Genomic DNA, 22,938 nt, shown 5'->3' with positions numbered 1-22,938 from the left:
TATAAATATGAAATATGCCTGTGACATCAATGGATAGTTCGCAGTATAACAAGTAACAAAAGGGCAACTGAATTTCGCATGAGCTGATTCGTGGACACAAACTTTTCGGTCTCTAGAAAATTACTTGTATTCCGACTCAGAATATGCTTTAGAATTCTGCAGCAAACCGATGTTGAGGGTATTGCCCTATAATTTCATAGATGCGTTATTTTGCCCTTCTTGTGCACATGAGTCACCTAAACTCTTTTTCCAAAAGTCCCGGACTTTTGCGCTGGACAAGAGATATTCGCGATAAACGCAAGGGACCACTTCCGCAGAGCGCTCTTTGTAAAACTGAATTGGGATTCCATTCGGATTTGACGACATGCTTGGTTTCAACTTTTTCAGTTGTTTACCTACACCAGGTATGTTTATTACTATGTCGTCCAATAAGAGTCTGGTGCATTCTCCTACGCGAATGATTTCTTGAAAGCGAAATTTGAAACATCGACTTTTGTTTTTCTATCTTCTAATGCCGCATCAGCCTGGTCAATGAGTAACTGGATGAAAGCCTTAGACCTGTTCAGAGATTTTATGTAGGACCAGAATTTTCTTGGGTTCTCGGTCAGATATTCTGATAAGGTATGACGGTGCTAGTGAATGACCGGCCGCTGTGGCCGAGCGGTTCTAGGCGCTTCAGTCTGGAACTGCGCTGCTGATACGGTCGCAGGTTCGAATTCTGCCTCGGGCATTGATGTGTGTGATGTCTTTAGGTTAGTTAGTTTTAAGTAGTTCTAAGTCCAGGGGACTGCTGAGCTCAGATTCCATAGAGCTTGGAGCCATTTGAGCCATTTTCTGCTAGTGAAAGTATGCTTCGCGCATAGACACACGAATGTCTACTAACCTTTGCCTATCGTCATTTGCGTGTTCTCTTTTGAGTCGAGAACGCTTTCTCAGCATTTTTCAAAGTTCGTTGTTAAATGACGGTAGGCGTTTTCTGTGCTTAATCCACTTACTAGGCTCATACTGGTACCTGTCCAGAGCACGATTTACAGTCTGTAAATTTTCCTCACAATTTCTCTATGTCCATGATACTGAAAGTAAATGATGTCAGTTCATTGTCTGAGTGAGATGCCAAGAACTATTTATCTCCTCTTTGCAGCAGAAACACTCGCCCAGCCTTTTCGATTGACTTATGAACTTTCGTAATGACAGTCGTACCGATGATCGCTAATCACTGTCTCTATACTGACGTCATCGATAAAGTCCGGTTTCTTTGAAGCTACAAGGTATAAGGCCAAAGCATCCCATTTCATACCCTCTTATCTCAAGTTCACTTACCCTTCTGCATCATGACACCCGTATCACAAATTGTACGCAATCTGTTCTTTTCCGCCGGAATTTTACCAGCTTCTAACTCCTCTGAAACTCAGTCTTTACCCCGGCGATAGTCAACAATGACCCATTCGAGCATTACACCAGCGCGTCTTCTGGTTTCCTCCGACCCTCTCCGTTCTCTCCCTTCTCATAAATACACACACACACACACACACACACACACACACACACACACACACACACACACACACACAAAGTCTCTAGCACTTTTCGCGGTGCCTTAGGGCGTCAACACCTTTTAGCATGATTGTGTCCACACACAACCGCAACCATCATATTATTGCGTCATCAACGTCATAAATTGAGCGTATTTATAATTATTTTACGAATAATCTTTCTACTAGGTATCTTAAAACTCATGACACCGTATTTTTTTAAAGATCAACACGGGCTCTGTGTATCGTTTCAAACGTATATTGTCATCAATTTTTTTTTAATTTTTTTACCGCTCTAAATATTTTTTTGCAAAAGGTCTGTCGTTGACTACTTCCATACTGTCTGCATGATGGGAAACGGAATAGAAATAATCCAGGAGTAAATTCATGGGCTGTTCACTGAAGAAACGGATCGTAAGTTGTGCCCTGTATATCTTTGCGATTCTGTTCAGTTCCAGAATTATGACCATCATTCAACTGTTCCTAGTAAGGGATAATGAATTTGAAGTTCTCCAGACGACGAACGATCTGTAGAATTAATCCAGATGAGTACCAAGTGCTGCTTCCCAGAAGATTTCCTGGAACACGTGCAGCACCGTGCGTCTAGAAGACTCGGCAGCACAGCGCCTCGGGTGTTGGCCTTTAAAGGTCAGCAAAGGCCTCTCTCCAGCCCGTTGCCGACGCTTACACAGAATCGGTCAGCTATTAGCCAGGGCGGAAATACGAGCTTCGGGCGCCTCCTGGAGTTTCTTAAATACCAAATTGGGAAGGGCTAAGAGTACCTCTCAAAGCGGCAACGTAAACAGCCAAAGAAGAAATGTGAAACTGAATTATCCAGAAGAAAAGAAGCGAAAATCAGCCCATGAATCGTGACTATATCAGTTAGTTAGTTTGTTGTGGATTCCACAGATATATTTCAATGATTTTTTTACGGAGAGGATGTGGAACGAGTAGGTTTATATGATAATTAAGAATGATCACGTTCAATGGTTGCCAGTCGGAAATTCCTAAATAGCACCATCGTCTAAATTTAAGGTAATTAAATATTACTTTTCATTACTACTCATGCAACTACACTCACAATTAATTTTTTGCGTGTTACTATTTCCTAAATAAATTTTTTTCGGAGGAATAGAAAAGCTTGTCCAGAAGGATTTAAGGTTAGATTTAAATTTGCTTTACTACTTCCGTAAATTTCATGTTATTGGTCAAATGATAAAAACCGAATGAAAGATCAAGTTTAATGTAACAGTCACGGTTTATTTATCTCAACGACGCGTTTCGAAGGTTTAAACTTCCATAATCAGCTGGACATTCCTTTGTTAGTATGAAATATGTGTGTGCTGTGTTACAATTTTGGGGGAACTTGTCTGTCTACAGTGGTCATCGGCTTCTTTCACTGCCGTAGCTCATCACATTTAATGTGTCATATTTTGTAAACGACAGTTTAAATGTGATCTGTTACGACACTACGAGAAAAAGGAACTTGCGACTACTGGAGCCAACGCCACAGGTTCCCCCAAAATTGCAATACAAGACACACATATTTCGTACTAACAACTGTAATTCCACCAGATGACGGCGGTTTAAACCTTTGAAACGCGTCGTGGAAATAAATAAACACTGACTGGTAACAATAAATTGGTTGTTCCGTACGATATCAAGAACAGTTACGGTAAACCCCAAACTGAAATGTTCCCATTTGAAGAAAATGAAAAATTTTTCTTGGTGGACATTCAACTCCTTTCTGAGCTACTGACGACTAACAATGAAAACTAAAGTTCATTCTCTGCCCTGTTGTTGTAGATATGGGTATCACTGTAGTAATATGTCTATATGGTTTCTGTTTATGGTTTAACCTTATACCACACCCTCGCCTCCAGAGCAACTGTATGTGGTACGTTCAAGGTGATAGTGTAACCGGGTGTCTATCATCAAGACAAGATTGTCTTCCCGCACCCCATGCCTCTCCGTAAATCGCATGACATAAAAATGGCTGAGAGCTGCGGTATATAAGACCAAAATCAGTGTCACCGTCCATCCATCGAAGCAGGGCAATAGAATGGTTTAAAAATTATGGGAAAATCAAGTCCCCTTCCCCACACCCCATACCCCTCCGCCACTTCTTTAGTCCAGGTTTATGTATTTAGTCAGTCCTGATCCGTACAGCACAGTGAAAGGATCACCACGAAGGGTCATCACAGATTACGCACCGCCTCTGGACAGAATAAAATGAAAAAACATGAATTTAGGCTCTGTCACGTTAGCTTATAAGTATCAGTCCATCCATCTCTCTCACTACTATTGATTTATTAATATTCTATGTGTTACTTAAAAGCACGAACATTTTTCATTTTTGCCGATAGTGAAACTGTTGCAGTGCGACTGACGCAATGTTGCGAGAATCACCACTAGCTGATATACTGGAACAAGACACAGAACTGTTCTAGTTTCTCTTATGTGCAGCAGATGCACATACATGCATTATATGATCATGAAGTGCAGTCAGCATATACATACGTTCAGCAGGAATACAGCGACGAGCTATCGAAACAGACGTCGGAGTTTCCACAACCTCGCTAGATGCAGTTAAGTGGCACCAAAATACTGCTCATTGTCAAGCCCCATCTGGTGGCTGGCAGCAGATGGATACAGGTAAATGTAGACTTAGTACCTAACATAAACTTCGAAGTTATAATAGGAGCCGAAAAAGGTCAACGTGGCGTTAAAGCACGGTACATGTGGCTCGAATGGTACTGATATGTAGCATGAGACAACTGCAGAATTGATATCTGGAGGCTTATGCATTTAAGTACAACATTCAAGTGTTATGTACTTGCGCAAACTATGCAGCGCCACAAACAGATTGAGTTGTTGGTGGCTGTATGTGAAAGCCACATTCTGTGACATTCTAAGTTATCTACACGAGCACAGTGTGAATGTGAATTTGAACATTGTATAAATTCATTTGTTCATGAAATGATAAAGTATACTAATATGGGCTCGGCAGATAGAAAATCCATAGGCCACCTTACAGGCGGAACAGCTATGGATTTTGTAGCTCCTATAGGTTTGAATGCTTAATATGGAGAATTTAAAACACACAGAAAATCATTATTTGTGAAATGTTGCAAATCAGAATGACAAATTTTTCTCAATTATGACTGGCAAATACATAATTATACAATAAAATAACATTTCCTACAAAATTGTTATATTTCACCCATGCTATCGTCTCACTCAAATGTGAATTAAAAGCTAATATAGATCTACAGTCATTGTGGTTCAGTGAGTGAGACGTTCGCACAAAGTAGAGACTAGACCAATTGGCATAATCCAACGAATTAGCTAAGCTGCAACGGCAACACATTATTTTTAAGAAATAAATAAAACAGTTTATTCAGAAATTATTTTATTTGTTCCTTTTACAACACTCAAAGTGCGTTCCTTCAGTCTTACATCGTACTGGCATAGACAAATAAACTCTTACTACTTACCAAATCCACATTTCACTGTAAGGAACTCGCCCCTGCGATATTAGCGTGTTAAAAACGATGATATGTTAGTGAGTTAAAAACAATGACACGACAAACAGAATCCTTTAGAGTAGTCAAACACTACAAGGTAGACTCGTAAATAATGGCGGGATATCTGAGTACGAGCGCTTCTACAGATGAATTTTTTATGTTCAGAAACACCCTCGAGACATGGCTAAATTTCACAGTAAACAATTTCCTTCACTTGTGTTATTACCGCCACCTCTGACATTGGATAGGGATGGTAAACCTCTGCACTTTATTTAAAACAAACTAAAAGTGCAAGGAGAGATCCAACATGTGGTCACGCGTGACTGGCAAAGATAGCTAGGTCAGGACGAACTGATGTGAACCTCCCTGCTATCAGACGCCAACTGCCCACGTCAGAAGCTGCTGCCTGGATATGAGCCAGCTGGTGGCAACTAGCATTTCGCAGCAACCTCCAGAATTACCCACACACACGATAGACAATACCGCTGGAGAGCGAGAGAATGGAGAAACGTCCCTTAGCGGTTCCTTGTCCCACTGGCAAGTGCATCTGAAATGGCCAAGTAACAAAGAAACATGTTTCTGAAATAAACCGCTTTCAGCTGTGTATGAACTTTTACAGGAACGCGACCTGATTTTTATTTCGAATCACACCTTCAGGTGTACGTCTACAAGATAGGAAACGTACAATCGTCAGTACGATGAAAAATGGATACTATCCCAATAATATAAGGTTATATCAATCAATATGAAATACTCACAAGTCAGTAAGAAGTTTAAGCCCTGATATGGGAAGGAGGGAAACTCAGCCTTCTCAAAATAAAATACTGTTACCCGCAACAAGCATGGCGTCGTAGTACAAATTGACCAATTGAGACTGACATGTCAAAAGAGCGTTTACCTACAATGTTCAAGGTTGTGAGAACATGAGTCTGACAAGTTCGAAGTATACTTTGAGTAAACATGCACACGATTCTGCCCACACTATAACAAGTGTAACTAATAATTTAAATGTCCTACACAGAGACGTAAACGGTCAGACCTTAAACAGTATGGAAGAGATTGCAGGTGCATGGAGGCTCTAGTACCCTCCGTGATACACGTCACCCCGTGGACCACCAGCGTGGCCGTGCGTGGTGAGGTGGTTGGAGTGTTGCTGTGCTCCACTTCCTGGTCTGAAGTGAGTTTTTTTTAACCATGGGCTTTCAATATCGCCAACAGGGGCTGATACCTTTCCTTGTTTGCTTCTTTTGCTCTTTTTACTGTAGGTAAAGACGCTTCCATTTTGTCAGTTGCTTATCTGGTTAATTTGAACTGTGAAGCCCTGCGTGTTGCGGTTAACAGTATTCTATTTTGAGAACACTGAGTCCACCTCCTTGCCGTATCAGGGCTTAAATGTTTTATTGACTTGTGAGTACTTCATATGGGTTGCCATGACCATAGCTTATTAGGACAGGTACCTGTTTTTTATCATAATGAAGACTGTACGTTTCCTACATTGTAGATGTACAATTAAAGATGTCATATGAAGTCACGAAACCGGTCGTGTTTCTGTAACAGTTGATATAAAGTCGAAAGCGATTTATTTCAGAAACGTGGGTAACTTCACTGCGGTTGCCCTCAACAGAAAACTACTTGCCAAGGAAACAATCCCACGAAGAGGCAGCAAGCTGTAGCTCGCCCCTTGAATACGCCAGAAATGTCCCGCATACCTAAGATTAGACAGACAATCCTCTACATCTACATACGTACTCCGCAAAGCCACCGTACCGTTCGTAGTGGAGGATACCCTTCACCACAAATAATCGTAGCCTTTTCTCTTCCACTCTCAAATAGTGCGAGGGAAGACTCCTCTGTCCGAACGGCCTTTGAAGACCCAACGGTACCGACCGGCCACTGTCTCATCCTCAAACCACAGGCGTCACTGGATGCGGATACGGAGGGGCACGTGGTCAGCACATCGCTCTAGAGCGAGGGAAAACCGACTACCTATATGCCTCCGTATGAGCCCTAATTTCTCGTACCTCATCTTCGTGGTCTTTACCCGAAACGTACGTTGGCGGCAGTAGGATCATTCTGCAGTCAGCTTCAGATGCCGGTTCTCTAAGCTTCCTCAACTGTTCTTCGAAAGGATTATCTTCTTCCTTCCAGGGACTCCCACTTGAACTCCCCAAGCATATCCGTTACTCTGGAATGCTGACCGAACATACAGGTAACAAATCTAGCAGCTCGCCTATGAATTGCTTCCATGTCTTCCTTCATCTGACCTGTTGCGTATCCCAAACAGTCGAGCAGTACTCAAGAACAGGTCACAATGCCAGGAAGTTAAGTTTTCTTGGTATTGATAGACTGCCTCCGATAGACTGCAATATGGTGCCTATCAGTCACCTACATTTTATTTTTGTTTTGAGAGGTTTACTGTGTAGTCCTGCCTCCCACCACTAACAAACATTCCATCTACGCCACAGTCTTCTACAAAATGTACACCCCAGCATCCAACCTCCTGAGTTTTTAAACGCAATCTGCTTATGAAAAATAGCAAGTACTCCAGCAGAGCAGTGGGATCAGATGTGTAACATAGATATCTATACAGTCTTCAGGCAAATAATTAAAACTGTGGTTAGACAGAGAAAAGGTTATGACTTCTTCTCAGACCTGGTTATCTGGATGTTGTACTTTTACACTATTCAACTTTTCTGTGTCACTATTATCCCAATAGACTAATGGCAGAGTGATAGTAGTGCTACATATATACTTTATAGTTGATAGGAGTTAATTACAATTTCGAACTCACCATATTTTTGACAGTATTGCGGAGGACAACATCCTAGTTTCAGAAAAAATGTGTTTCTCTAGTCATAATAATATGACACTTGTGTATAATACCCTCCTCCCATGAACCATGGACCTTGCCGTTGGTGGGGAGGCTAGCGTGCCTCAGCGATACAGATAGGTGCAACCACAACGGAGGGGTATCTGTTGAGAGGCCAGACAAACGTGTGGTTCCTGAAGAGGGGCAGCAGCCTTTTCAGTAGTTGCAGGGGCAACAGTCTGGATGATTGACTGATTTGGCCTTGTAACAATAACCAAAACGTCCTTGCTGTGCTGGTACTGCGAACGGCTGAAAGCAAGGGGAAACTACTGCCGTAATTTTTCCCGAGGGCATGCAATTTCACTGTGTAATTAAATGATGATGGCGTCCTCTTGGTTAAAATATTCCGGAGGTAAAATAGTCCCCCATTCGGATCTCCGGGCGGGGACTACTCAGGAGGATGTCGTTATCAGGAGAAAGAAAGCTGGCGTTCTACGAATCGGAGCGTGGAATGTCAGATCCCTTAAAAGGGTAGGTTGGTTAGAAAATTTAAAAAGGGAAATGAATAGGTTAAAGTTAGATATAGTGGGAATTAGTGAAGTTAGGTGGCAGGAGGAACAAGACTTTTGGTCAGGTGACTACAGGGTTATAAACACAAAATCAAATAGGGGTACTGCAGGAGTAGGTTAAATAGTGAATAGGAAAATAGGAGTGCGGGTAAGCTACTACAAACAGCATAGTGAACGCATTATTGTGGCCAAGACAGACACGAAGCCCACGCCTACTACAGTAGTACAAGTTTATATGCCAACCAGCTCTGCAGATGACGAATAAATTGAAGAAATGTATGATGAAATAAAAGAAATTATTCAGATAGTGAAGGGTGACGAAAATTTAATAGCCATGGGTGACTGGAATTCGGTAGTAGGAAAAGGGAGAGAAGGTGAATATGGACTAGGGCAAAGAAATGAAAGCCGCCTGGTAGAATTTTGCACAGAGCACAACTTAATCATAGCTAACACTTGGTTCAAGAATCATAAAAGAAGGCTGTATACATGGAAGAAGCCTGGAGATACTGACAGGTATCAGATAGATTATATAATGGTAAGACAGAGATTTAGGAACCAGGTTTTAAATTGTAAGACATATTCAGGGGCAGATGTGGACTCTGACCACAATCTATTGGTTATGACCTGTAGATTAAAACTGAAGAAAATGCAAAAAGGAAAGAACTTAAGGAGATGGGACCTGGATAAGCTGAAAGAACCAGAGGTTGTACTGAGTTTCTTTGAGAGCGTAAGGGAACAATTGGCGGGAATGGGGGAAACAAATACTGTAGAAGAAAAATCGGTAGCTTTGAGGGATGAGGTAGTGAAGGCAGCAGATAATCAAGTAGGTAAAAAGACAAGGGCTAGTAGAAATGCTTGGGTAACAGAAGAAATATTGAATTTAATTGAAAGGAGAAAATATAAAAATGCAGTAAATGAAGCAGGCAAAGAGGGATACAAACGTCTCAAAAATGAGATCGACAGGAAGTACAAAATGGGTAAGCAGAGATGGCTAGAGGACGAATGTAAGGATGTAGAGACTTGTCTCACTAGGGGTAAGATAGATACTGCCTACAGGAAAATTAAAGAGACATTTGGAGATAAGAGAACCACTTGTATGAACATCAAGAGCTCAGATGGAAACCCAGTTCTAAGCAAAGAAGGGAAAGCAGAAGGGTGCAAGGAGTATATAGAGGGTCTATACAAGGGCGATGTACTTGAGGACAATATTATGGAAATGGAAGAGGATGTAGATGGAAATGAAATGGGAGATATGATACTGCGTGAAGAGTTTGACAGAGCACTGAAAGTCCTGAGTCGAAACAAGGACCCGGAGTAGACAACATTCCATTGGAACTACCGACGGCCTTGGGAGAGCCAGTCCTGACAAAACTCTACCATCTGGTGAGCAAGATGTATGAGACAGGCGAAATACGCTCAAACTTCAAGAGGAATATAATAATTCCAATCCCAAAGAGAGCAGGTGTTGACAGATGTGAAAATTACCGAACTATCAGTTTAATAAGTCACAGCTGCAAACTACTAACGCGAATTCTTTACAGACGAACGGAAAAACTAATAAAAGCCGACCTCGGGGAAGATCAGTTTGGATTCCGTAGAAATGTTGGAACACGTGAGGCAATACTGTCCCTACGACGTACCTTAGAAGCTAGATTAAGGAAGGGGAAACCTACGTTTCTAGCATTTGTAGACTTAGAGAAAGCTTTCGACAATATTGATGGGAATACTCTCTTTCAAATTCTGAAGGTAGCAGGGGTAAAATACAGGGAGAGAAAGGCTATTTACAATTAGTACAGAAACAAGATGGCAGTTATAAGAGTCGAGGGACATCAAAGGGAAGCAGTGGTTGGGAAGGGAGTGAGACAGGGTTGTAGCCTCTCCCCGATTATATTCAATCTGCATATTGAGCAAGTAGTAAAGGAAACAAAAGAAAAATTCTGAGTAGGTATTAAAATCCATGGAGAAGAAATAAAAATGTTGAGGTTCGCCGATGACATCGTAATTCTGTCAGAGACAGCAAAGGACTTGGAAGAGGAGTTGAACAGAATGGATAGTGTCTTGAAAGGAGGATATAAGATGAACATCAGCAAAAACAAAACGAGGATAATGGAATGTAGTCGAATTAAGCCGGGTGATGCTGAGGGAATTAGATTAGGAAATGAGACACTTAAAGTAGTAAAGGAGTTTTGCTATTTGGGGAGCAAAATAACTGATGATGGTCGAAGTAGAGAGGATATAAAATGTAGACTGGCAATGGCAAGGAAAGCGTTTCTGACGAAGAGAAATTTGTTAACATCGAGTATAGATTTATGTGTCAGGAAGTCATTTCTGAAAGTATTTGTATGGAGTGTAGCCATGTATGGAAGTGAAACATGGACGATAAATAGTTTGGACAAGAAGAGAATAGAAGCTTTCGAAATGTGGTGCACAGAAGAATGCTGAAGATTAGATGGGTAGATCACATAACTAATGAGGAAGTATTGAATAGGATTGGGGAGAAGGGAAGTTTGTGGCACATCTTGACCAGAAGAAAGGATCGGTTGGTAGGACATGTTCTGAGGCATGAAGGGATCACTAATTTAGTATTGGAGGGCAGCGTGGATGGTAAAAATCGTAGAGGGAGACCAAGAGATGACTACACTAAGCATATTCAGAAGGATGAAGGTTGCAGTAGCTACTGGGAGATGAAGAAGCTTGCACAGGATAGAGTAGCATGGGGAGCTGCATCAAACCAATCTCAGGACTGAAGACCACAACAACAACAACAACGTGTATAATACATGAGTTGTCTAAGGCAACAGTCATCTGCATGAAGCTGCTACAATTGTTGAGGCAGTTGATGACGTTGGCCCGTTCCACTGTGTTAAAATAATGCGCTATGGTAATTGTTGAACATCAAACCATGGGATCCTGTGAAGCTCTTGCTGCTCTGACTTGGGTGGTCAGTGTGTGGCAGTCTGGCACCTGGCAGGTCAGTGACGGCAGCCTGACCCCCTGGACAGCAGCACAGTTAGGCATGTGCAGTTATGAGCGATGTAGTATGGAGTACAGATGACAGTAGTGACGTCCACATATTTTTGGCCATCTCCGATTAACTGGCTGTAGAATCTGTGAATATGTACCTCTAGTCCCATGTAAACTTGTAGCATATGCAAAACATCTACGTATCTTGTATGTCCCTCATGTCAAAAGCATTATGTGAATTATTGTGAATATACTAAACAACATCTAATCCATCATTTTTGTGCAAGTACGCCAACGTGTCATCACTTTCTTCCAGTGTCAGTCAGTGTTATGTCAGAAGCAGTCAACTGTATAGATGTAGAAACTAATCAAATCTGTATCGATAAGCAGGGAAATTTATATAGCAATAATTGAGTTATATATCAAAATCAATTAATTTTGTATCAGAAATAGTGTCTATTAGGTTCACATCATTGAAGTTTCCACCACTGATACTATCAGAGAGAGTAGTTGAAGGTAAGTCTAAAATTATGATAATATGATAACTAATCTCAAATTTCATAATTACTGAGCAATACCGTTATTTGCTAATGTAAGTCATGGAGATGAATGTAGACAAATTAACTGTGGTCATTATAACCTACCTTGTTACATGGATAGTAATCTATTTTTTGTATCAATTCATTTGAATCTATTACCATCAATTACGGTGTTGTAGTGGAGGTAACCAATTTGTTGGCTTATAATTTAGCAGCTTACCAAGTAAGCAATATGTTCTGCCCATCGTTATAGCCCTTATGGATGCTTTTGATGTCTCCAGAAGTGGACAGTAACTAATAAGAAAAAGACTTCTATTCTCTTATCTGCATCAAGTTTCGTTAAATAAAATCCGCTCGGTTTTCAAGACTCGTCATTTCGAATAAAATTCTTCAACTTTTGAAGGCCATATCCGCCATCGTCGTCAGGGGATAAACCGCTGACTGCTGGGGCTGTTATTTCTTTCTTTCTTTCTTTTCTGGATTGTAATCTCATTCTCGTGCCCTCTATGGGCAGGCGAGGACTGGCAGCGGTACAATGTTCTCCAGCCGAGTCACATTACAGTTAATAAAGAGGCAACTATACATATAAAAGACGATAAAAACGTGGACGCAAGAACATAATAGGTGGAGAAAATGGGGGCTAAAATATACACTGACATGTAGATGTTCATTGTAGGACAGTTGAAAAAGTCGACATAAAGTTAAAAAGCACAGCTGGCGATTCGTGGAACACATAAAACACACTGAAGGCACATGCCGAGGCCGTCACTGTTTTCCGCTTAAGTTGGCACCCTTACGGCCTCTGGCGCCAATCAGAGACAACCGAACCGACGCATGCGCATAAGGTGATTGTTAATCTCACAGCAGCTCCGGCCCACCACGGGATCGTGTGACGTCAGGTGGCGTGAAAGGCCGGCACCACGTTTGAAATTGCCGCTCCCGCCTCCCTATCAGCGTTAAGCATCCGCCGTTGCTTCCTTTCGACATCCAAAACCCGCTCTCATGCCCTAATGAGTCTCTGTTAAAACTGCTGCTATTTATTCTAACCTCAGTCGCCTTTTTTATAATGGAATACCAGTATGATGACGCATGAGTCAAGACTCTCGTGCTCTCAAACACTAATTTGTGTCCGTTTTCCGGCAATGTTCAGCGATGGCCGACTTGTCGCTGGTGCTTGGTACAGTGCTCTACAGCTGTGCGACGTATGTAGATACTGCCCTATTAGCAAGGGACGCCATACACACCGAGCACACGAAGAGCTATGTCGTCTTTAACAGGGAGCAGGGTATGACGTATCTTGAGGACGGGCCGAAACACTGGTCACAGTCCATATCTCTGCAGCACACGACCTAACTTGGGCTTATTTCCCTACAGTATGGCAGGAAAGCAGCTATTCTGGGCTCTTCTAACCTTTCACAAGGCGTCCTTCTTAGGTACCACACCAAAGCGCTTGTGGTGTTTCTCTTGCTGTAACCATTCTCTCTGAACAAGTGTCTCAAGCCCTTCAATTTATTCTGCAGGTGGTGTCGTCAGAATTAATTTATACTCTGTGTATTAACGTGTTCAGGACCAGTTTGTAGTGTAAAACATTGTGAAAATTGTCGCTGTTCAAGTATCGATCAGTGTGCATAGGTTTCCTGTACACTGAATGACCAAGCCGGCCTCTTGCGTCCCACTCAACTAAAACACCCAAGATTAGTAGCTTGCTATCCTTCTCCATTTCGATGGTAAATTTAGTGTTGGGATGGACACCGTTCATGTGATGGACGAACTGCTGCGGCGTATTTTCACCGTGAGGCCATATCAGGAAGGTGTCACCGACGTACCTTAGGTAGCAAGATGGACGCAACACCGCAGAGTTCAGAGCCTGCTCCTCAAAGTGCCCCATGAAGAAAATCTCGACTACCGGAGACAGTGGTGAACCCATCACTGTACCATCCGTCATTCATAATATTCGTCGCGGCACAAGAAGTTTGAACGTGACGGAACAAAGTGACGATTTCAAAAGGAAAGTGTTGGGGCAAAAGATCCAGTGTCTCTTGTACTGACACAATTTCCAGACTAACCATAACGTCCATTCGGCTAGTTTTCACTTTCTTGCGTGTTTCAACAAATATCTGGGAGTTTACAACATGATGTCCACAATGTCCCAGTTTTGGCGCTAACGGGCCTGCAAGATTTTTTGGCGTGTAGATGAGCGAGCTGTTTGCACTAACAATGTGCCTTATAGGGACGATTTCCTTATTTACCTTTGGCAACCTATAAAACCTGGGAGATCTGTTGACACGAGGCATTAATATCTTTACCATTTCCTCTGGTAAACCAGAGTTCGTTTACAATTTCCCTGTCTTCCTGATGTTGGTCTGTGTCCGATCGCGACTAAGTTTCCAGAACGCATCATCTTCTAATAAATGTAGATCCTTTAAGTGTCCAGAAAATCGAGATGTTTTTCAGACATGCAACTGTGAAAGACTTAGAGGACGCATATCAAATTTCTGTATTCGTTTATCAAACTTATTTTCCATATTATTCATATATTTCGTATTTTCCAAAGTTTTCCATATTTTTAAATATTTTACATATTTTTCACACTTTTTCCATAATCCACATGTGACTGTACAACAATTTTAACCCTCTTATTGCTTACTCTATCTAGCTTCTTTAGCATCCAACAGTGATTAGGATTCCCCACCAAGCCAGAGAATCTATAAAGTGTCTGCAAGATTATTTCTTTCTCTTTTTCCAAATTTGTACCCAGAAAAACATTCAGTCAGTACACAGTACTAACTGCGAAAGCCAGCCCTCAAATGTAGTAACAGACACATTACTTCAGATACTCCATTACATCAGGGTGGTGTCACACTGATGGAAAATACAAAAATCGCATTTGCAAGAAACACGTAGAATATTAATGTGTAACAATATCTGAAATGGATGAACTAATGCTTACATTTAAATATGGCAGTCCTCTTATTCTTTTTATCCTGTCTGGATGATGTGGATGAACTCTGATGATGCCTCTAGATGGTCCCTTCACTATGGTGCCCAGACGATGACTGACAGAACTGACACAACTCTCCTACACAAGAAGTAGGAGGGAGGAAAGTTGAGGGACCATGGAGGGGAAGTTGGAGGCCTTTACCTTACTGCTGTTATTACGTCATAATGTTGGCATACATCAATGGGAGGAGAGTGATCTTCGTTTGAATCTTAGAACCCACACAGTGATGGGTGATCTTCATTTTGCCGCTTTTTTAAAGTTATAGAGTTTCCTTAGAGAGGTAGGCAGAGAGAAGGGGAGGGGGGGGGGGGGGGCGGACTGTCCTTAGAGGTGATAGATATCAGGTTACATGGTGACCTAAAATTTACCACACGGAATCGCCTTTATGCGAGGATCGAGCATCAGGTTACAATCTTCGGTTTAGTCTCAGAACCCCCATAGACACAATAATCACTATTTTCCTCGAATTTTAATTGGCATATGTAGTTTTCTTTCCAATGATGTTCTCAACTACGGAGCATTATACATCACACAAGAGTAGGACGAGCTTTTGGAGCACTCATCAAGGTATGTTCGTTATAAGCTGGATGATGGACGAGGCCGCACTGCCGCAATGGCCCCTTCAGGTTCAATTAATGTCCTTTCCACTCCTACCTCTCCACCGATTTGAGCTCCGGTAATCGTATCTGTCATGCGGACAGGAGTTCACCATTAGAGGATATAGAACAAACGGTAATGGAACTCTCAATAGAAGCACATGCGACAAACCGGAACTGTTCGCATTCGTTGGTAAGTTCCGGTACCTTCGGTTGTGTACAGTTCACACCAGTAGTAGTGCAACACACACTAAAAACGACGGCTGTACCATATGTAACACACTTTTAGCAGTGTGCTCACATTTGCTCTCTTCTTATTGTGATTCTCTTTGACTGCACAACATTTTTCTTCTCTGATGTAGCAGGCGATGTGGAGAATGTGGAGAATATATATAATTAGATAATAATAATGGCGTGTGACGAGGGCCTCCCGTCGGGTAGACCGCTCGCCTGGTCCAAGTCTTTCGATTTGACGCCGCTTCGGCGACTTGCGCGTCGATAGGGATGAAACGACGATGATTAGGACAACACAACACCCAGTCCCTGAGCAGAGAAAATCTCCGACCCAGCCGGGAATCGAACCCGGGCCCTTAAGACTCACAGTCCGTCGCGCTGACCGCTTTTTTCCGGTTTTTTTCTTACATGCCAGACGCTTTATCCATTTTTTAAAGAGTGTGCAGTTATGAGGAGGTGGAGACAAAGCGGGCAAGGGTCGGAATCCGAGGCCTGGCCGCGATGTCTCCCCCTCCCGTCCCTGAATCACTCCCTCAAAGTAGCTTCTTGATTTATTTTATTATTTTTATTACGGTTTTTTTTACCAGGAACAGGGTAGATGGACAAAAGATCTTTATTGGTACAAACTTAAATACAACAGAAATGCCATCGTTCCGGCGAAAATAACCCAAGACATTATACTCGTACAAGGCGAGCAATTTTTTTAATTACGAACAAGGTGTAGAAAAAAAAGAATAATAATACTGATGTAAGCTAAGAGGTGTGAAGAAATATACAGTGGAGTGAGGGAAAAACCAGTGTTTTCTGGTACAGTGCATAAAATAAAGGAGGCGCGTGTCCATGCGCCTACTCCACTGAGGGTTACAATGTAGAAAGCAGCGCGAGGGGTCTCAGATGTCAGCAGGTGGAGGGGGCGGGGGGAGTGCTGTCGGCGTGTGGCACCATCCAACTGAGCGGGGGTGACGCAAAGATCGACATGTAGGTAATTGGCGAAGAAGGCGTGGTAGCGCGGTCGGTGTTCGGCTTCACTGTGGGCGGTTTGTAAGTACTGCCAGAGATCAAGGCGTGATTTGTCGCCATCATTATACATGTAGGTGATCGTCCATCCCTTGACCCATACAATAGCATGATTTTTGGTGGCGGGGAAATAAGTATTCTCAGGATGTATAAAAGTCCATGGGTCAATCGAGTCCGGCGGAACGCGGAGGTAACAGGCAACGAACTGTCGGGCAAGTTTCCAGGCGTCACTGGTGGCAGCACAAGTCAGTTGATGGACATCGTCATCCACGAGGTGGCAAATGGAACAAAGTGGAGAGTCCTTTAGTCCGATGGCGTGAAGACGATGATTTGTGGCGAATTTTTCATTTGCGACTTGGTACCATGTGACCCGGACGTTGGAGGGAAGAAAAGGCTGGTGGAAGTGACGCCAAACCGTGGGCCAGCACGTGGACGGATGTCGCAGTTCGATATTGTTGGTGGATATGGAATGAAGGAGTGGGGTGTAAAAATCTTTAGGTCGAGGAGAACGCGTGGTTGGTAAGTGTGTGTGAGCATAACTGAAGTCGACGATGAAATCAGAAACGTGCGTCAGATGGTGCTTGATGTGTCCGACTGGTACTGGTGGCGTTATGGTCGCGGGCACAAGAATTTCCAGCAAGCTGCGCGTAAGGCAGGTGCCCCCGTGCCACTGTTTGTTCATGGTGGACATGTACAAGGACGCCGTACGGAGTCGCACATTGACAAGGCCGAGGCCACCCGCTCGCGGGGGAAGGGTGAGCGTGTGGTAGCGGACCTTAAAGAGCGTACTCGCTGAAAGGAAGTATCCGAAGGCAGCCTGGAGGCTGCGTCCAATAGTTGATGGCAGCGGGAGGACCTGAGCGATGTGGACCATTCTGGACGCCACATGTTGATTGAGGTATTGGACATGTTGTAAGGAATCGAGTTGTCGGAGAAGATTTTGTCGCACCGTCGTGCGGACAGTTTGGAGTGCGCGCCGAAAATTGATGGCAGCGGAGCGGCGCACGGTGGAGGTGAAATTATACCAAGGTATCGTAGTTTTTGTACACTCGGGAGAGGTGCTAAGTCGTCGTGTGAGAGTCCACGTCCAATGGGCATCGCCGCGGATTTAGCCACATTCATGTTACTGCCCGCTGCAGTGCCGTACGTTGATATCAAATCAAGTACGTGTGTGTTTCACTCCGTGAGCAGATCAAGAGGAGGAGGTCGTCCGCATACGCACGACATCGAAAACTGTGCTGTCGCAGAGTGAGACCAGGAAGGTGGCTCGTCAGACTCCCGTTGAGTGGCTCCAGGCTTATGGCATAGAGTCGAAAGTGGGCAGCCTTGCCGTACGGAACGCCGGATCGCCACTGGTCCCGCCACACGGCCATTAACCTGAATCAGCGATTCGGCGGTGCCGTACAGGCGCCGGATCACGTCGATAAAGGTTGGTGGAAAACCCATGCGGTTCATCACTGAGAACAGAAAAAGATGCCGCACTTTGTCGAGTGCGCTGTCGAAATCAATGGCAACCACTGCGGCGCGGAGTCTGCACGCCGCTGCCAGTGCAATTAAATCGCGACATTCTCCTGTGGCCGTTTGTATATTAACTGAGCCGCCCGGAGTTGTCCGTTCCGGGGATAGAATGCTAGGCAGGACCTTGCGGCATCGCGTTGCCAGGAGGGGTGTAAAAATTTTACAGTCTGCGTTAAGCAGAGTCAGGGGACGGTAATGTGCAGTCGTCACACCTGGTGTCGGTTTGTGGATGGGTATAATAATTCCCGTGGCGAAGGACGGCGGTACGGCGTTCCCCATCATCAGCAGTTCATGAAACATCGTTGTCCACCGTGACGCCATTAGTGTGAAGAGAGCCCGATAAAATTCTATCGGCAATCCGTCGACCCAGGTGACTTATTCAGAGCACCTTTTTTGATTGCATAGTGGATTTCGTCACGCGTAATGGGCTCCATCAGCTCATCCGCTTTGTCGCTGGTGAGGGTGCGAGTTACGTGTGGTAACACAGACTCCTCAGCGTGGTTGTTGGTAGTCTCCTCCTGGTACATTGTGCGGTAGTGGTCGACAAAGGCACTGACGATTTCGGCCTGGCAAGTGACGTGCTGGCCGCGACAGGTTGTGATCTCGGTGATGAGTTGTTGTCGCCGATGTTTCCTATCGGAGGCGATATGATGCATGGTCGGGTGTTCCTGTTACGCCGAATCTTGATATCGGGTTCGCACCATAGCCACCTGCAGTCGACGGCGTGTCAAAGTTACAATTTGGGCCTTAATCCTGCTGCGTTCCCTCTGGGTGTCGGGTGTGGGTGGTTGGGCGTCCAGGTCGCGGAGAACGGCGTAGAAATAGTCGGTAGTGTGCCGGCGCCACATAGCAACTTCCTTTCCATACTGAATCAAAGTACGTCGAATGGCAGGTTTGGTATATTCCAGCCACCAGGCCAAGGTCGTGCAGAATTTAGGTAAGCGACGTTCACAGGTGGTCCATGTCTCGGTAACACGTTGAAGACATTCGGGATCATGAAGATGGGAGGTGTTCAGCTTCCACGGTGCACGACTACGCCAGACCACTTGCTTGGGGAAGAGAATGTTGCAGATGTAGGCACAGTGGTCCGAAAGGGCCAGGGGCCAAAGTTCTGCACCTTGGACTGCAGGTGCGAGTTCCCGAGAGACGTAAATTCTGTCAAGGTGGCTCGCGGAGTGACTCGTCTGGTAAGTATGTCCAGGCGCGTCGCCGTGCTGAACTTTCCAAGTGTCGCGGAGCAACAGATCTCGGACGACAAGACGCAGTTCTTGATAGGTGTTGTAGTGTGGTACTTGATATTTAGGGTACAATACACAATTAAAATCACCCCCAAGGAAGTAATGTTCGCAGCGTCCAAGAAACAAAGGAGCGATTTCTTCTGAGTAGAGGAGTGCCCTGTCGCGTCTGCGGGTGTAGCCTGATGGAGCGTAAATGTTGATGATACGCGTCCCCATGACGGTGACGGCCATGCCTCTGGCAGATGGAAGGTATGTGATATCGGTCACTGGAATGCCTTCTCTACCGTAGATGGCTGCACCGCGTCTCAGGTGGTCACCAGAAGAAGGATAAGTGTTATATCCCGTGACATCTGGAAGTGTGGCCAAGTGTACTTCCTGTAGTAGTGCGATGTCGACGTCCGATGCCCATATCATCTCTCGCAGTAGTTGAAGTTTCACTGATGAGCTAATGGTGTTAGTTTTGATCGTCGCTATTCGGTAGGTTTGGAGCCGTACCCCGCCGTGGAGGGGAACTCCACCGGCGGAGGATGAAGAGGGGCGACGCAACGGCGAGTCGTGACGTGCGCCACCTGACGGCGTTATCAGCGGCGTAACGATGCTGCCGTCTGGGGTAACTCTGTCCCCAGCGTGTGGTCCGGGTCCTCATCGACGTCCTCACTCCAGACCATTGAGGGCGCTGTCGTTGTGATGGTCGTACGTTCCACTTCGGTCGTAGGGGCGGAGGACTTCTCGGCGGCAGTCGCATCGATGGAGTCCATTGGTTCTGGAGCACCTGAGCGAGCCAGTAGAGTTGGCATCGACACAGCCACAGTCGGCGTCATGTTGTCGTTATTCGTGTCTTTGTGTAGGTTCTCTGAGGCCTCGTCGGGTCGGACGGCCTCTGGAGCATCGGGGGGTGGTGATCCGTCTCGTTCCTAGACCGTACGGCGCCTCCTCTTGCACTTCTTAGGTGAACGTTGTATGCGGGTTCTTCCCTCCGTGTCGGAAGACGGAAGGGAGTCGCGTCGCTCTGAGAGGAAGGCCTTCGCGGGAACATCAAATGAAGGGGTGTCCATATGTTCAGGCGGGTGGGTGTCGAAAGTCATCGCTGTTGGTAGTGGCGCCGTAGTAGCGTCAGGCTTTGAGCGCGACGTGTCGGCCGAGGCGGTATCCGTAGCAGCTGGAACGGTCACCGGTACGTGGTCCGATGGGCGGCGGCCGGTGGGAGGAGAAGAGAGCGCCGATGCGTAGGTGATCGGTAAAATCGTCGTCGGAGCCGGAGGAGCCGCGGTAGAGGCTGGCAATTGGGTGATTCGTCGCTGAAGACACTCAGATCTGAGGTGGCCTTCTTTGCCGCACCCGATAATTTGCAGGTAAGACGACACGCGGCGAGGAAGGTCGATGGTGATCTGCCGTACACCGTTAAGAACGGGGTGCGTTTGGAATTGCGCCTAGCGTTCTTCAGTGTGGCCATGTACAGTGCCATAGGGGCGGAAAGCTGCGATAACGTCTTCCGCGGGGAGCTCGAACGGGAGTTCGAAAACTCATATGGTGCGCATTCCTAAGCCCGCGTGGTCGACAGTGACCGCTCCGACCTTGCCGTCGGCTTGGCAAAAGCGTAATCCATGGTTGGTGTCACGAAGTATTCTTTCACATACCGCGTGATTGACGACTTTGACGTTCACAGTACTGCTTAATATGGACAAATGGATGCCCAAGATGTCGGAAGCTGGGATCTTAGCAACGTCGCGTAGGAAGCGTTCCACTTCCAAGGCCTTTGGTCGTGCGTAGTCGTTGCAGAAGTTGAATCGTAATGTTGATTTTCGAAAACGGTTGGCCATGGTTCTCGTGCACGTAAGCGACACGTAAGTGACGGCCGCTGAAATGTAAACAACAGCGAGCGCGCGCGCTCCGCAGGCGGAAACAACAACACGTCCGCACTGCACGGCGGTGAAGGCCGGACTGTGACCACTCAGCTACCGGGGGCGGACTATAATTAGGTATAGGCCTATTTATAGTTATATATATATTCCACTATAAACCACTAACCACGGCGATTTCAACCAAACTTGTAGCACATGTCACATCTGTCTGAGGAGAATTGCTGCGGGTTAAGAAGAACCGACCTATCAAACGTGTGGGCTAGGAGTGACAACGGAGAGCAGGCCATGACGAGCATATATCCAAACTACGTGTTTCATGATGGAGCACACGGTAGCGTGTCCTGTCCGCGATTGCGTTCAAGCCGTGGAAGTGGACCCACGCACTATATTGGAGGGTTGGGTTGGGTTGTTTTGGGGAAAGAGACCAAACAGCGAGGTCATCGGTCTCATCAGATTAGGGAAGGATGGGGAAGGAAGTCGGCCGTGCCCTTTGAAAGGAACCATCCCAGCATTTGCCTGGAGCGATTTAGGGAAATCACGGAAAACCTAAATCAGGATGGCCGGACGCGGGATTGAACCGTCGTCCTCCAGAATGCGAGTCCAGTGTGCTACCACCGCGCCACCTTGCTCGGTCACACTATATTGGAATCCGGCTATTTTATTCTTTGGCATTTCGCCTTTTAGTGGTGTTTTGTACTGATGGAGAAGGTATGGTTAGAACAATGATCCAAGCTTTTCAGCTCTAATGTCTTAGTTACATGTTCACCTGAAGATGTAGCTTTCAGTGCTACGAAGGCAGTAGTGATCCAATAGGAAAGGAATAAATACGGCTTAATCGGTTTATTAATACCGAAGTTCACAAATCAGAAGCATCGTCCTATACAAATTTGTGTCAGACTTGGAGAGATGGAAGATCATGTTTCGTGTACCTCATCTTTTAAGAACAAAAGTTTCGTTTTTCTCTCCTTTCATTCCGCTACAGCTTTATTCTCTATGAATCTCTCAAACTGTCCCTGTATACTGACAATGTTAGCTACATAACAGATCCAGAACGTGCGGATTTTACTAGATCTGGTAACTCTTCATGTGGCTTGCTGATTTTGAGTGATGGTCGGATACCATCTGGATTCATATTTACTCCGTTGCTTGTGTCAAACTCCCGGTGTATAATAAAGTCATAGTCTGTAAGTACGTGCCTGTAACAGGGGAACAGCCTTGCTTTCCAGACATCGTTTATAACATTTACCATTGCTACTGCTCATACCTAGCAACTTAACATTGTAATCAAAGCTGGGTTTAGTACTTGGTCAGCCTGTATTGTTTGGAGGTATAAATTTAGACAAGAACAGTTTGCGAGCACGTAAATGATGCTCGGACGGAATTTAAAATTGCCTTTCGAGCATAGTATCACTTGGCTCCGTCTGGTTAAATTTACGGCGTCAAGAGGTGTCAGATCACCCTATTTTATAGCCACTGTAATTGGTCACAAGCGCAGTCACCTTCAAGAGAAAAGTTACCTAAATATGTACATC

Source organism: Schistocerca gregaria, chromosome 5 (genome assembly GCF_023897955.1).
Source record: "Schistocerca gregaria isolate iqSchGreg1 chromosome 5, iqSchGreg1.2, whole genome shotgun sequence".
Classification (NCBI taxonomy): Eukaryota; Metazoa; Arthropoda; class Insecta; order Orthoptera; family Acrididae; genus Schistocerca; species Schistocerca gregaria.
This window is presented reverse-complemented; position numbering follows the sequence as displayed.